General features: G+C 36.9%; 1 protein-coding gene across 5 annotated transcripts in view; it reads left to right on the top strand.

Annotated features, from left to right (window-relative positions):
* The window catches only part of STAG1 (STAG1 cohesin complex component), a 404,176-nt gene that overhangs the window by 380,303 nt on the left and 11,596 nt on the right, over positions 1–12,277 (top strand). The gene's annotated exons all lie outside the window — the stretch shown is intronic.

Genomic DNA, 12,277 nt, shown 5'->3' with positions numbered 1-12,277 from the left:
TATGTTTTGTCCCCCTCCCTGTTTTTATATTAGTTTTGCTTCCCTTCCCTTATGTTCACCTGTTTTGTATCTTAAAGTCCTCATGTGAGTGAAGTCATATGATACTTGTCTTTCTCTAATTTCACATAGGGTAATACCCTCTTGTTCCATCCACATTGTTGCAAATGACAAGATTTCATTATTTTTGATTGCTAAGTAATACTCCATTGTATATATATACCACATCTTTTTTATCCATTCATCCATCGATGGACATTTGGGCTCTTTCCATACTTTGGCTATTGTTGATAGTGCTGCTGTAAACACTGGGGTGCATGTGCCCCTTCGAAACAGCACACCTGTATACTTTGGATAAATACCTAGTAGTGCAATTGCTGGATCTTAGGGTAGTTCTATTTTTAATTTTTTGAGGAGCCTCCATACTGTTTTCCACAGTGGCTGCACCAGTTTGCATTCCCACCAGCAATGCAAAAGAGATCCTCTTCCTCTGCATCCTTGCCAACATCGGTGGTTGCCTGAGTTGTTAATGTTAACTGTTCTGACAGATGTGAGGTGGTATCTCATTGTGGTTTTGATTTGTATTTCCCTGATGATGAGTGATGTTGAGCATTTTTTCATGCGTTGGTTGGCCATCTGGATGTCTTCCTTGGAGAAGTGTCTATTCATGTCTTTTGCCCGTTTTTTCACTGGATTATCTTTTTTTTGGGTGATGAGTTTGAGAAGTTCTTTATAGATTTGGATACTACCCTTTATCTGATACGTCATTTGCAAATATCTTCTCCCATTCTGTCGGTTTCCTTTTAGTTTTGCTCGTTTTCTTGGCTGTGCAGAAGCTTTTTATTTTGATGAGGTCCCAATAGTTCAATTTTGCTTTTGTTTACCTTGCCTCCAGAGACGCGTTGAGTAAGAAGTTGCTGCGGCCAAGGTCAAAGAGGTCTTTGCCTGCTTTCTCCTCTAGGATTTTGATGGCTTCCTGTCTTACATTTAGGTCTTTCACCCATTTTGAGTTTAGTTTTGTGTATGGTGTAAGAAAGTGGTCTAGGTTCATTCTTCTGCATGTCGCTGTCCAGGTTTCCCAGCACCACTAGTTGAAGAGACTGTCTTTATTCCACTGGATATTCTTTCCTGCTTTGTCAAAGATTAGTTGGCCATGACTTCTTTTATATTAAGTGGATATTTTCTAGTGTAACATTTTACTTCAAAATTATTTAAAATTTTTTTCTTTTTAATGTTTATATTTGAGAGAGAGTGAGTGAGTGTGAGCAGGGGAGGGGCAGAGAGAGATGGAGGAGACAGAATCTGAAGCAGACTCTGAGCTGTCAGCACAGAGCCCAATGCAGGGCTTGAACTCACAAGCCATGATGGGCACCTGGGTGGCGCAGTTGGTTAAGCGTCCGACTTCAGCCAGGTCACGATCTCGCGGTCCGTGAGTTCGAGCCCCGCGTCAGGCTCTGGGCTGATGGCTCAGAGCCTGGAGCCCGTTTCCGATTCTGTGTCTCCCTCTCTCTCTGCCCCTCCCCCGTTCATGCTCTGTCTCTCTCTGTCCCAAAAATAAAAATAAAAACGTTGAAAAAAAAAAATTTTAAATGAACTCACAAGCCATGAAATCATGTTGGACACCCAACTGACTGAGACACCCAGGTGTCCCTTACTTCAAAATTACTTAATTGTACTTTTTTAGTTATGTCCTTAGTGGGTTTTTGTAGGCCTTAAAATATACATCTTATCAAAATTTCTTCAAATTTATTCTAGGGAAATATAAAAACTTTACTTCTATATAGCTTTTCTTTTCTTTTTTTAATGTTTATTTATTTTTTTGAAAGAGAGAGAGACAGAGCATGAGTAGGGTAGGGACAGAGAGAGAGACACAGATCCGAAGCAGGCTCCAGGCTCTTCTGAGCTGTCAGCACAGAGCCCAACGCGGGGCCCAACCGTGAGATCGTGACCTGAGCTGAAGTCGGATGCTTAACTGACTGAGCTACCCAGGCGCCCCTATATAGCTCCATTTCTATTCTTTTTTGTGCCATTATTGTTACACATACTGCATCTAAATATGTTACACACCCAACAATACATCATTATAATTATATTTGATATAATTGTATGTCTTTTAAATACACTGAGAGAAGAAATGGAGCCAAGTATACATTTATTATAGAGTTTGTTATAGTAACCTTTTTTTTTAATGTTTATTTATTTTTGAGACAGAGTGTGAGTGGGGGCAGGGCAGAGACAGAGTGGGACAGAGGATCCGAGGTGGGCTCTGCTCTGACAGCAGAGCCCAGTGTGGGCTCAAACTCACAAACCATGAGATTGTGACCTGACTTGAAGTTGGACACTTAACTGACTGAGCCACCCAGGGGCCTGTTATATTATTAATCTCATTTGCCCTTTCTGGTTCTCCTCATTTCTTTCTGTGGATTTGATATACCATCTGGCATCATTTCCTTACACTAATATATCTTTGCTCCCACCTATTTCTTTTGTATTTATTACCAAATATATTACATTTCTATGTTATTGGCTCAACAATACAGTGATACATATTATTTTATACAATTCTTGTTTAAATTAGTGAAAAGAATAAATATGCAATTATGTTGGCCTTCATAACTACTTAATAATTACCGTTTAGCTCTCTTTGTTTTTTCATGTGTATTCTCTGGCATCATTTGCTTTCAGCCTGAAGAACATCTTTTATTGTTTCTTTTAAGTCAGGTCAGCCAGCAACAAATTCTCTATTTTTATTCCATCTGGGAGTGTCTTTATTTTATCTTTAGCTTTAAAATATAGTTTTGCTAGATAAAATATTCTGATTTGATAGTGTGTTACTTTCAGTACATTGATGATACTACCCCACTGACTTCTGGCCTCCGTTGCATCTGATGAGAAATCATGAGTTACTTGCTCTTCTTTCAAGAGTTTTCCTTTAGTGTTAGCTTTTAGCATTTTGCCTATGATGCATCGGGGTGTGGGTCTTTTTGAATTTATCTTGCTTGGACTTTGTTGAGCTTTGATAATGTGTAGATTAATGTTTTTCACCAAATTTGGAAGTATTAACTATTATATCTTTTTTTTTTTTTTTCCTATTATATCTTTAAATGCATTTCTACTCCTTTCTTCTCCTGGTATTTCCACTACACCTATCAGTGCACTTAATGGTATCGCACATTTCTGAGGCTCTGTTCGTTTTTCTTTATTCTTTCTGCTCTTCAGAATACATAATTTCTACTGATGTATATTCAAGATTACCAACTATTTATTCTGCCAGTTCAAATCTGTTGAGCTCCTATAGAGAATTCTTAATTTGTTATTGTAATTTGCAACTGCAAAATTTCCATTTGTTCTCTTTTTATCATTTCTTTTTATTCTTCTTATTCTCTATTTAATGAGATAGTGACATATTTTTCATTCCTTATGTATATATTTTTTTAGTTCTTTGAACATATTTAAAATATTGCTTTGCAATCTTTATGAGCCACTGTTTTTATTGCTCACTTTTTTACTGCTACATGTAGGTCATATTTCCCTATTACTTTGCATGTCTCAAAATTTTTTGTTTAAAACTGAACAATTTAGATAATATGTTGCATACATGATACGTTGTGAAATAATTTAGGTACACTTCATACCAATTCACTGCACCCCTAGAGATTGATGTTGTTTGCTTGGTCATTTGTTTAGAGATTTGGATGAACAAACTATGAAGTCTATTTTTCTTACAGTGTGCAGCCTCTGCTATCCCTACTCAGATTTTTTTCCCCTTGTCTTTTTTTTTTTTTTTTTTTTTTTTTATCATTTGGCTTGAATTCCCAGGAGTCAAGCCTATGTCAGCATTAGACTCATTAATCAAAGGTCGTGCTTAAACCTCCTTGGCCATTTAGATTTTTACTTTTTACTCTTTGTTGTGTGTGTCGCTTGAAGACTGCTGTCACAATTCAGGGGTGTTATTTTGCTCCACAGTCAGCCAGAAGACTAGCAGCTTGGAAGTTCCCTCTCTCATTGCTCCTGAGAAGGGGCAGCCTTGGGTATGTGCAGTCTTCCAAACTAACAGAGAACTATTTGATTTGATTTGATTTGATTTGATTTGATTTAGCTTAATTTTTAGAGAAGTTTTAGGTTCACAGCAAAATTCAGGGGAAGGGAAGGAGAATTCCCATGTATCACTCTGCCCTTACACATGCATAGTCTCCCCATTATCAGCATCTACCACCAAGATGATACACTTGTTATAATTGATAAACCTACCTTGACATATCATAATCACTAAAGTTCATGATTGGTTACATTATAGTTCATTCTTGATGTACATTCTGTGGGTTTAGACAAATGTATAATGACATGCATCCATCATTATGGAATCATACAGAGTATTTTATTCACTTCCCTAAAAATCCTCTGTGCTGTGCTTGTTCATCTTTCCTCTCATCCCCCAAACCCTAGCAACCACTGATGATTTTACTGTTTCCATAGTTTTGCCTTTTCCAGAATGTTATATGGTTGGAATCACAAAGTATGTAGCCTTTTCAGATAAGCTTCTTTCACTTAGTGTAATATGCATGTAAAGTTCCTCCATGTCCTTTCATGGCTTGATAAGCTCATTTCTTTTTCATGTTTAGAATTATACCATTGTCTAGAAATACCACAATTGATTTAGCCATTTACCTACTGAAGGACATCTTGGTTGCTTCCAAATTTTTGCAATTATGAATGAAGCTGATATAAACATCCCTGTGTAGCTAATTGTAAGGACTTAAATTTTTAAGTCTTTTGGGTAAATACTAAGGCTTGTGATTGCTGGATCACATGGTAAGAGTGTGTTTAGTTTTATAAGAAACTGCAAAACTATCTTCCAAAGTTGCTGTACCGTTTTCTATTCCTATCAGCAATGTATGAGAGTTTCTTTTGTTCCACATCCTCACCAGGATTCGGTGTTGTCATTGTTTCAGATTTTGGCCATTCTAATAGGTGTCTTATTTTTTTTTTAATTTTTTTTAATGTTTATTTTTTGAGAGAGAGCGTGAGTGGTGGAGGGGCAGAGAGAGAGGGAGACGCAGAATCAGAAGCTGGCTCCAGGCCCCAAGCAGTCAGCACAGAGCCCAGCACGGGGCTTGACCTCACAAACTGAGATCATGACCTAAGCTGAAGTCAGACGCTTGACCCACTGAACCACCCAGGTGCCCCTAGTTGTGTCTTATTTTAATTTTGCATTTCCTTGATGACATATGATGTGGAGCAACTTTTAATGTGCTTAATTTGCCATCTGTATATTTTCTTTGGTGAGGTATCTGTTCAGATGTGTAGCCCATTTTTAAATTAGGTTGTTTGTTTTCTTATTGTTGAGTTTTAAGAGTTGTTTCTATATGTTAGATAGCAGTTCCTTTATCAGATATGTATTTTGCAAATATTTTCTCCCAGTCTGTGGTTGTCTTCTCTTTCTCTAGACAGTGTCTTTTGCAGAACAGAAGTTTTTAATTTTAATTAACTCTGCCTTATCAGAGACCCTGCCTTTGGTGTTGTAAAAAGTCATTGCCATACCCTGGGTTATCTAGGTTTTCTCCTATATTATTTTGTAGGAGTTTTATAGTCTTACATTTTACATTTATAAATTTTACATTTACAAAATGGTTTATAATCCATTTTGAGTTGGTTTTTGTGAACAACGTAAGCTCTGTGTCTCAACTCATTTATTTGCTTTGCACATCCAGTTGTTCATTTATTGAAGAGACTGCTTTTACTCCATTTTATTACCTTTGCTCCTTTGTCACAAAGATCAGGTGATTATATTTATGTGGGCCTGTTTCTGGGTTCTCTTTTCTGTTCCTTTGATCTATATGTCTATTCATTGGCCAGTACCACACTATCTTAGTTACTATAGATTTTTTTTTCTCATTTTTCCAGCCTTATTGAGATAAATTTGACATATAGCATTGTATAAGTTTAAGGTATACAGTGTGATGATGGTATACTTATATTTTGCAAAATGATTTTACTGTAGCTTTATAGTAAGTTTTACAATTGTATCGTGTCAGTCTACGAACTTAGTTGTTCTCCATCAGTACTGGCTATCCTGGGTCTTTTGCCTCTCAATATAAAACTTAGAATCCACTTGTCAATATCCACAAAATAACTTGCTGAGATTTTGGTTGGAACTGCATGGACTATATAGATCAAGTTAGAAAGAACTTAGTACTTTGTCTTTGTAGGCATGAACATGGAACGTGTCTCCATATATTTAGTTCTTTCATTTCATCAGTTTTGTAGTTTTCCTCATATAGGTATTGTATATTTTTTGTTAGATTTATATCTTAATTCATTTTCAGGGGTGCAGATGTAAATGGCATTATGTTTTTAATTTCAAATTCCACTTGTAACTTTGTATCCTGCAACCTTGCTGCAATTGCATATTAGTTCCAGGAGGGATTTTCTGTCAGTTCTTTAGGATTTTGTACATAGACAATCGTGTCATCTGCAAATAATAACTGATTTCTTCCTTTCTACTCTGTATACTTTATATTTTCTTTTTTGTCTTATTGAATTAACTAGAATTTCCAGTACAGTGTTGAAAAGGATTGGTGAGCAGGGACATTCTTGTCTTATACCTGATTTACTGGGAAATCTTCAAGTTTTTCACCATTAAGCATGTTAGCTATACGGTTTTTTGTAGATTGTATTTATCAAATTGAGAAAATCCCCTTTTATTCCTGATTTAGTGAGAGTTTTTATCAAGGATTGCTGTTGGGTTTTGTCAAATTCTTTTTCTATATTTATTGATAAGATACTGATTTTTCTTCTTTAGCCTGTTGATGTGATGGAATATATTAATTGATTTTCAAGTGTTGAACCAGCTTTGCATACCTGGGTAACATCCCACTTGATCATAGTGTATATATTTATTTTTCAGTACAGTGTTGGATTCAGTTTACTCATATTTTGATGAGGATTTTTGCTTTATATTCATGAAGATATTAGTCTGTAGTTTTCTTGTAATATCTTTGTCTGATTTTCGTATTAGGATAATGCTGGCCTCGTAGAATGAGGTAGAAAGTACTGCTTCTGCTTTTGTCATCCGAAAGAGACTGTAGAGAATTGGTAGGTTTATTCCTTAAACGTTTGGTAGAATCACCAGTTAACTCATTTGAGCTTGGTGCTTCCTGCTTTGGAAAGTTATTAGTTATTGAATCAATTTATTTAATAGATATAGGCCTTTTCAGATTGTCCATTTCTTCTTGTGTGAAATTGGCAAGTTGTGTGTTTCAAGGAATTGGTCTGTTTCATCTGGATTATCAAATATGCAGGCACAGATTTGTTTATAGTATTCCTTTATTCTCCTGTTAATGTCCATAGGATCTGTAATGATGTTTTCTCTTTAATTTCTGGTATTAATAATTTGTAGCTTCTCTTCCCCCCAACTCTTTTTGGCTGACTAATCAATTTTATTGATCTTTTCAAAGAACCAGCTTTTGATTTTGCTGATATTATGTATTGCTTTATGTTTTTAATTTCATTGATTTCTACTCTAATTTTTAGTGTTTCTTTTCTTTTACTTTGGATTCAATTTGGCCATCTTTTTCTAGTTTTCTAGGGTAGAAGCTTCTAGATTATTGATTTTGGATTTTTCTTTTCTGATATGTGCATTCAGTGCTGTAATTTCCCTCTAACCATTGCTTTCACTGCATTACACAAATTTTGAAGTGCTATTATTTTCATTTCATTTCATTTTCATTTAAAATTTCCCTTGGGATTTCTTCTTTGTATCATGTGTTAAAGTATATTCTTTAATCTCCATGTATCTTTCTGATACTGATTTCTAGTTTAATTCCATTGTGATCTAAGAGCAGACATTGTATGATTTCTGTTCTTTTAAATTTGTTAAGATGTGTTTTGTGACTGGGGTGCCTTGGTGGCTCAGTTTGTTGAGCGTCCAACTCTTGATTTCGGCTCAAGTCATGATATAACAGTTCCTGAGATCAAAATCCCGCATTGGGTTCTGCATCGACACCTCAGAGCCTTCTCAGGATTCTCGCTCTGCCCCTCCCCTGCTTGAGTGCATGGGCTCGCTTTCTCTCCCTCCTTCCCTCGCTTGCAAAATAAATAAATAAAAACATTTAAAAAAAAAAAAAAAAGATGTGTTTCATGACCTAAAATGTGATCTCTTGGTGAATGTTACAGGTGAATTTGAAAAAAATACGTATTCTGCTTTTGGATGGGATTAGTCTGTAGATGTTAATTATATCCACTTGACTGATGGTATATTTGATTTCTACTATGTCCTTACTGATTTTTCTGGCTACTGAATCTGTCCATTTCTGATAGAGGATTAAGTCTCCAACTGTGATAGTGGATTCATGTATTTCTAATTGCAGTTTCTCTTTACAATTAGTTTTGCCTCACATAGTTTGATGCTCTGTTTTAAGGCACATACATGGTAAGAATTATTACCTTTTTTGAAGAACTGACTCCTTTATCATTATGTAATACCCTTCTTTATCCCTGATAACTTTCTGTACTTTGAAGTCTGCTCTGAAATTAATGTAACTACTCTTGGTTTCTTTTGATTAGTGTTTGCATGGTATAACTTTTTCCATCCATTTACTTACTTTTGTTTTATATGTCTTTACATTTAAAGTGGATTTCTTGTAGACAGCCTATACTTAGGTCATGTTTTTTGATCCACTCTGGCAATCTTTTACTTGGTGCACTTTTATACCATTGATGTTCAGATTGATTATTAATACAGTTGGATTAATACCTACCATATTCCTTACTATTTCTGTTTGTTGCTCTTATTTTTTGTCTTCCACTCTTTTTCTGCTGTTTGTAAAAAGTTTTAATTAAGCATTTTATGATACCATTTGTTCTACTTTCTTAGCATATTGATACTTTTTTTTAAGTGGTTGCCCTAAAATTTGCAATGTGCATTTACAATTAATCCAAATCCACTTTTAAATAGTACTCTATCACTTCATGAGTAGTATGAGTACCTTATAATAACAAAATAATCCTAATTTCTCCCTCCTCTCCCTTGTATCATTGCTGTCATTCTTTTCATTTAATATATAAGCATATGTAATCATATATATCTATGCATATATGTGATATGTACATAAGCATACATAATCAAATACATTGTTGGTGTTATTTTGAACAAAAATTTCCTTTGTTAGATCAGTTAAGAAAAATAAAAGTTTTTATTTTAGGGGTGCCTGGGTGGCTCAGTTAAGCCTCAGACTTCGGCTCAGGTCACAATCTCATGGGTCATGAATTTAACCCCCGCGCTGGGCTATGTGCTGACAGCTCAAAGCCTGGAGCCTTTTTTCAGATTCTGTGTCTCCCTCTCTCTCTGTCCCTCCCTGCATGCTCGCTCCCTTTCTCTCTCTCTCTGTCACAAAAATAAATAAATATTTTTAAAAATTTTAAGTTTTTATTTTACCTTCACTTATTTCTTCTTCATTGTTCTTCCTTACTTTATATAGATTCATGTCTGTGACCTATATTACTTTCCTTCACTCTAATGCACTTATTTTAACAAATTTTGGAAAGCAGGTCTACTGGCAACAAATTCTCTCAATTTTTATTTGCCTGAGAAAGTCTTAATTTTTCCTTCACTTTGAAGGAGAGTTTTGTAGGGCACAGAATTTTAGTTTGGTGGGGTTTTTCTCTTAACACTTTACTCCACTCTTTTCTTGCTTGCATGGTTTCTGAGAAGTTAGGTATAATTCATATCATTATTCCCCTGTGTATGAAGCATTTTTTTTCCTCTGGCTTCTTTCAGGATTTTTCCTTTGCCTTGGATTTTCTATAGTTTGAAAACAGTATGCTTAGATATAGTTCTTCTGTCATTTTATCCTGCTTGGTATTCTCTGAGTTTCCTGGATCTGTGGCTTGGTATCTTACATTAATTTGGGAAAATTCTCTGCCATTTCGGGGTTTGTTTGTTTTTTTAATTTTTGTCTAATGTTTATTTTTGAAGGAGAGAGCATGAATGGGGGAGAGGCAGAGAGAGAAGGAGACATAGAATCCAAAGCAGACTCCAGGTTCTGAGCTGTCAGTGAGGAGCCCAACGCAGGGCTCGAACTCATAAACTATGAGATCATGACCTGAGCCAAAGCTGGATGACTTAACAGACTGAGCCACCCAGGCACCCCTGCCATTTCTGTTTTCAATTATTGTTGCTGTTGTTCTTTTCTTGCTTCCCCTTGACATTCTCAATATGTTAACACCTTTTGTAGTTGTATTATAGTTGGATATTCTATTTTCCTCCATCATCATTCTCTTTGCTTTCAGTTTTCAAAGATTATGTTGTTGTGTCCCCTAGAGCAGAGGCTTTTCCCTCAGCTGTGTCCAGTCTACTGATAAACCGATCAGAGGCATTCTTTGTTTCTTTTACAGTTTTTATCTCTAGCATTTCTTTTTGTTCTTAGGATTTCCATCTGTCTGCTTTTGTTGCTCATCTGTTCTTGCATGCTGTCTACTTTTCCCATTAGAGCCCTTAGCATATTGATCATAGTTGTTTTAAATTGCCAGTCTGATAATTCTCATATTTCTACCATGTCTGATTCTGATGTTTGCTCTGTCCTTTGAATCGTAATTTTGCCTTTTGGTATGCCTTATAATTTTTTCTTGATTAGCAGACGTGATGTACTGGGTAGAAGGAACTGCTATAAATATACCTTTAGTAATATGGTAATGAGGTATGGGAGGAGGGGAAGCAATCTATAATCTCAGATTATAGGTTTGTGTCTTAGTGAGCCTGTGCCTCTGGACTGTGAACTCCTCAAGTATTTCTCACTTTTTTCTTAACCCATAGTTGGGACATAATGGGTGGAGTGGGCTGGAGTTGATATTTCCCTTCCCCCAGATTGGTTAACATCCACTAATATCCCAGTAAGCTGTGCTCTGCTTTACCAGTTTCCCCTGAGGAGAGGCTTTGTTAAAAACAATATACTCTGGCAGATTTCAAAATGATATCCTTTTCCTCTCCCCTTGCTGGAAGCACAGAGGAGTTTGCTCTAATGTTTACTGTGGAAACGTGGTTGAACTTCTGGAGGTAAATCTCATATTATGGGGAGGTCCCCCTGGACTGGACCCTGGACTGGGTCCTCCTGGAATTTTGAACTCTCAGACTTGTCCACAGTGAACCTCCAACAATTTGCGAATTAAAAATTTTTTAATGTTTGTTTATTTTTGAAGAAGAGACAGAACATGAATGGGGGAGGGGCAGAGAGAGAGGGAGACACAGAATCTGAAGCAGGCTCCAGGCCCTGAGCTATCAAGCACAGAGCCTGATGGGGCACTCAAACTCAGAGCAGTGATATCATGACCTGAGCCGAAGTTAGATGCTTAACGGACTGAGCCACCCAGGCACCCCCAGTTTGTGAATTACAGCTCAGGTTTTCCTACTCCAGCACTGGTTCTCAAGTTAGATTCCACTAGTGAGTTTGTTCCAATAAGCTGTTGCCTCCTGTATTCACATATATCTCCCAGTCTTGGGGACAGCTATTTTCCTCTCTTATGGATCCAGGAAGTTGCTGATTTTTTAGTCTATTGAGCTTTTTACTTGTTAGGATGCAGTGACAACTTTGAAACTCCTTATATGCAGAACTGGAAAATAGTCTACTATGATTTTATCTTTAAATCTGGCTTTCTAAGAGTTGCTCTTGGGTCAGAGCAGCTTATTGTTCAACTAGTATTTGGTTAGCAGTTGTGCTTAAGCCCCTGGTGCCAGTGAGGCTTCTTCCCTGTGTTGATAGGTCAGTGTGGGGCCTGGGGAATGATTTCAACACTGCCCTCATTCCCTGTTCTTTTTGCCCATGAGTAGGTGCAGCTTAAGCATATGTGCAGAGCCTTCCCAACTTCCAAGATTGTCTTAGGGCTCTTCTTGGCTAGCTTTTCTCTCGTTTTCTCTGTTAAATTTCTGGCTTATCTACTCTCTTTGGTTGCTGGGCAGAACTTTTATGCCATTGAACAGGAACTGGGGGTGGGACAGCATCCCTCTTCTCCCAGAATAACACCTCTATTCTGTGAGCAGGGGACCAGGGGTAACCCCTCATTGTCAGCTTGTCCCTCCAGGTGGTCTCTGCCTGCTGTGCCTAAGAGAGAGTCACTACTTGACAAGTAGAGGATGGGGAAGAAGGAAGCCTCCTTCCTCCCAGCTGCTGTCCAGAATAGTGTTTCTTCCAGGGCAGCTCCGGATGAGAAGTGAAAGAAAGAGGGAAACCCTGTCTTCTTATCCATGTCTACCCAGAGTAGAGCTCCTGGAGTAATGCCTTCATAG

This window comes from Puma concolor, chromosome C2, assembly GCF_028749965.1.
Source record: "Puma concolor isolate L17-30 chromosome C2, mPumCon1.1.hap2, whole genome shotgun sequence".
Taxonomy (NCBI): domain Eukaryota; kingdom Metazoa; phylum Chordata; class Mammalia; order Carnivora; family Felidae; genus Puma; species Puma concolor.
Note: the sequence above shows the minus strand (reverse complement) of the source record. Positions and strands in the feature narration are given on the sequence as shown.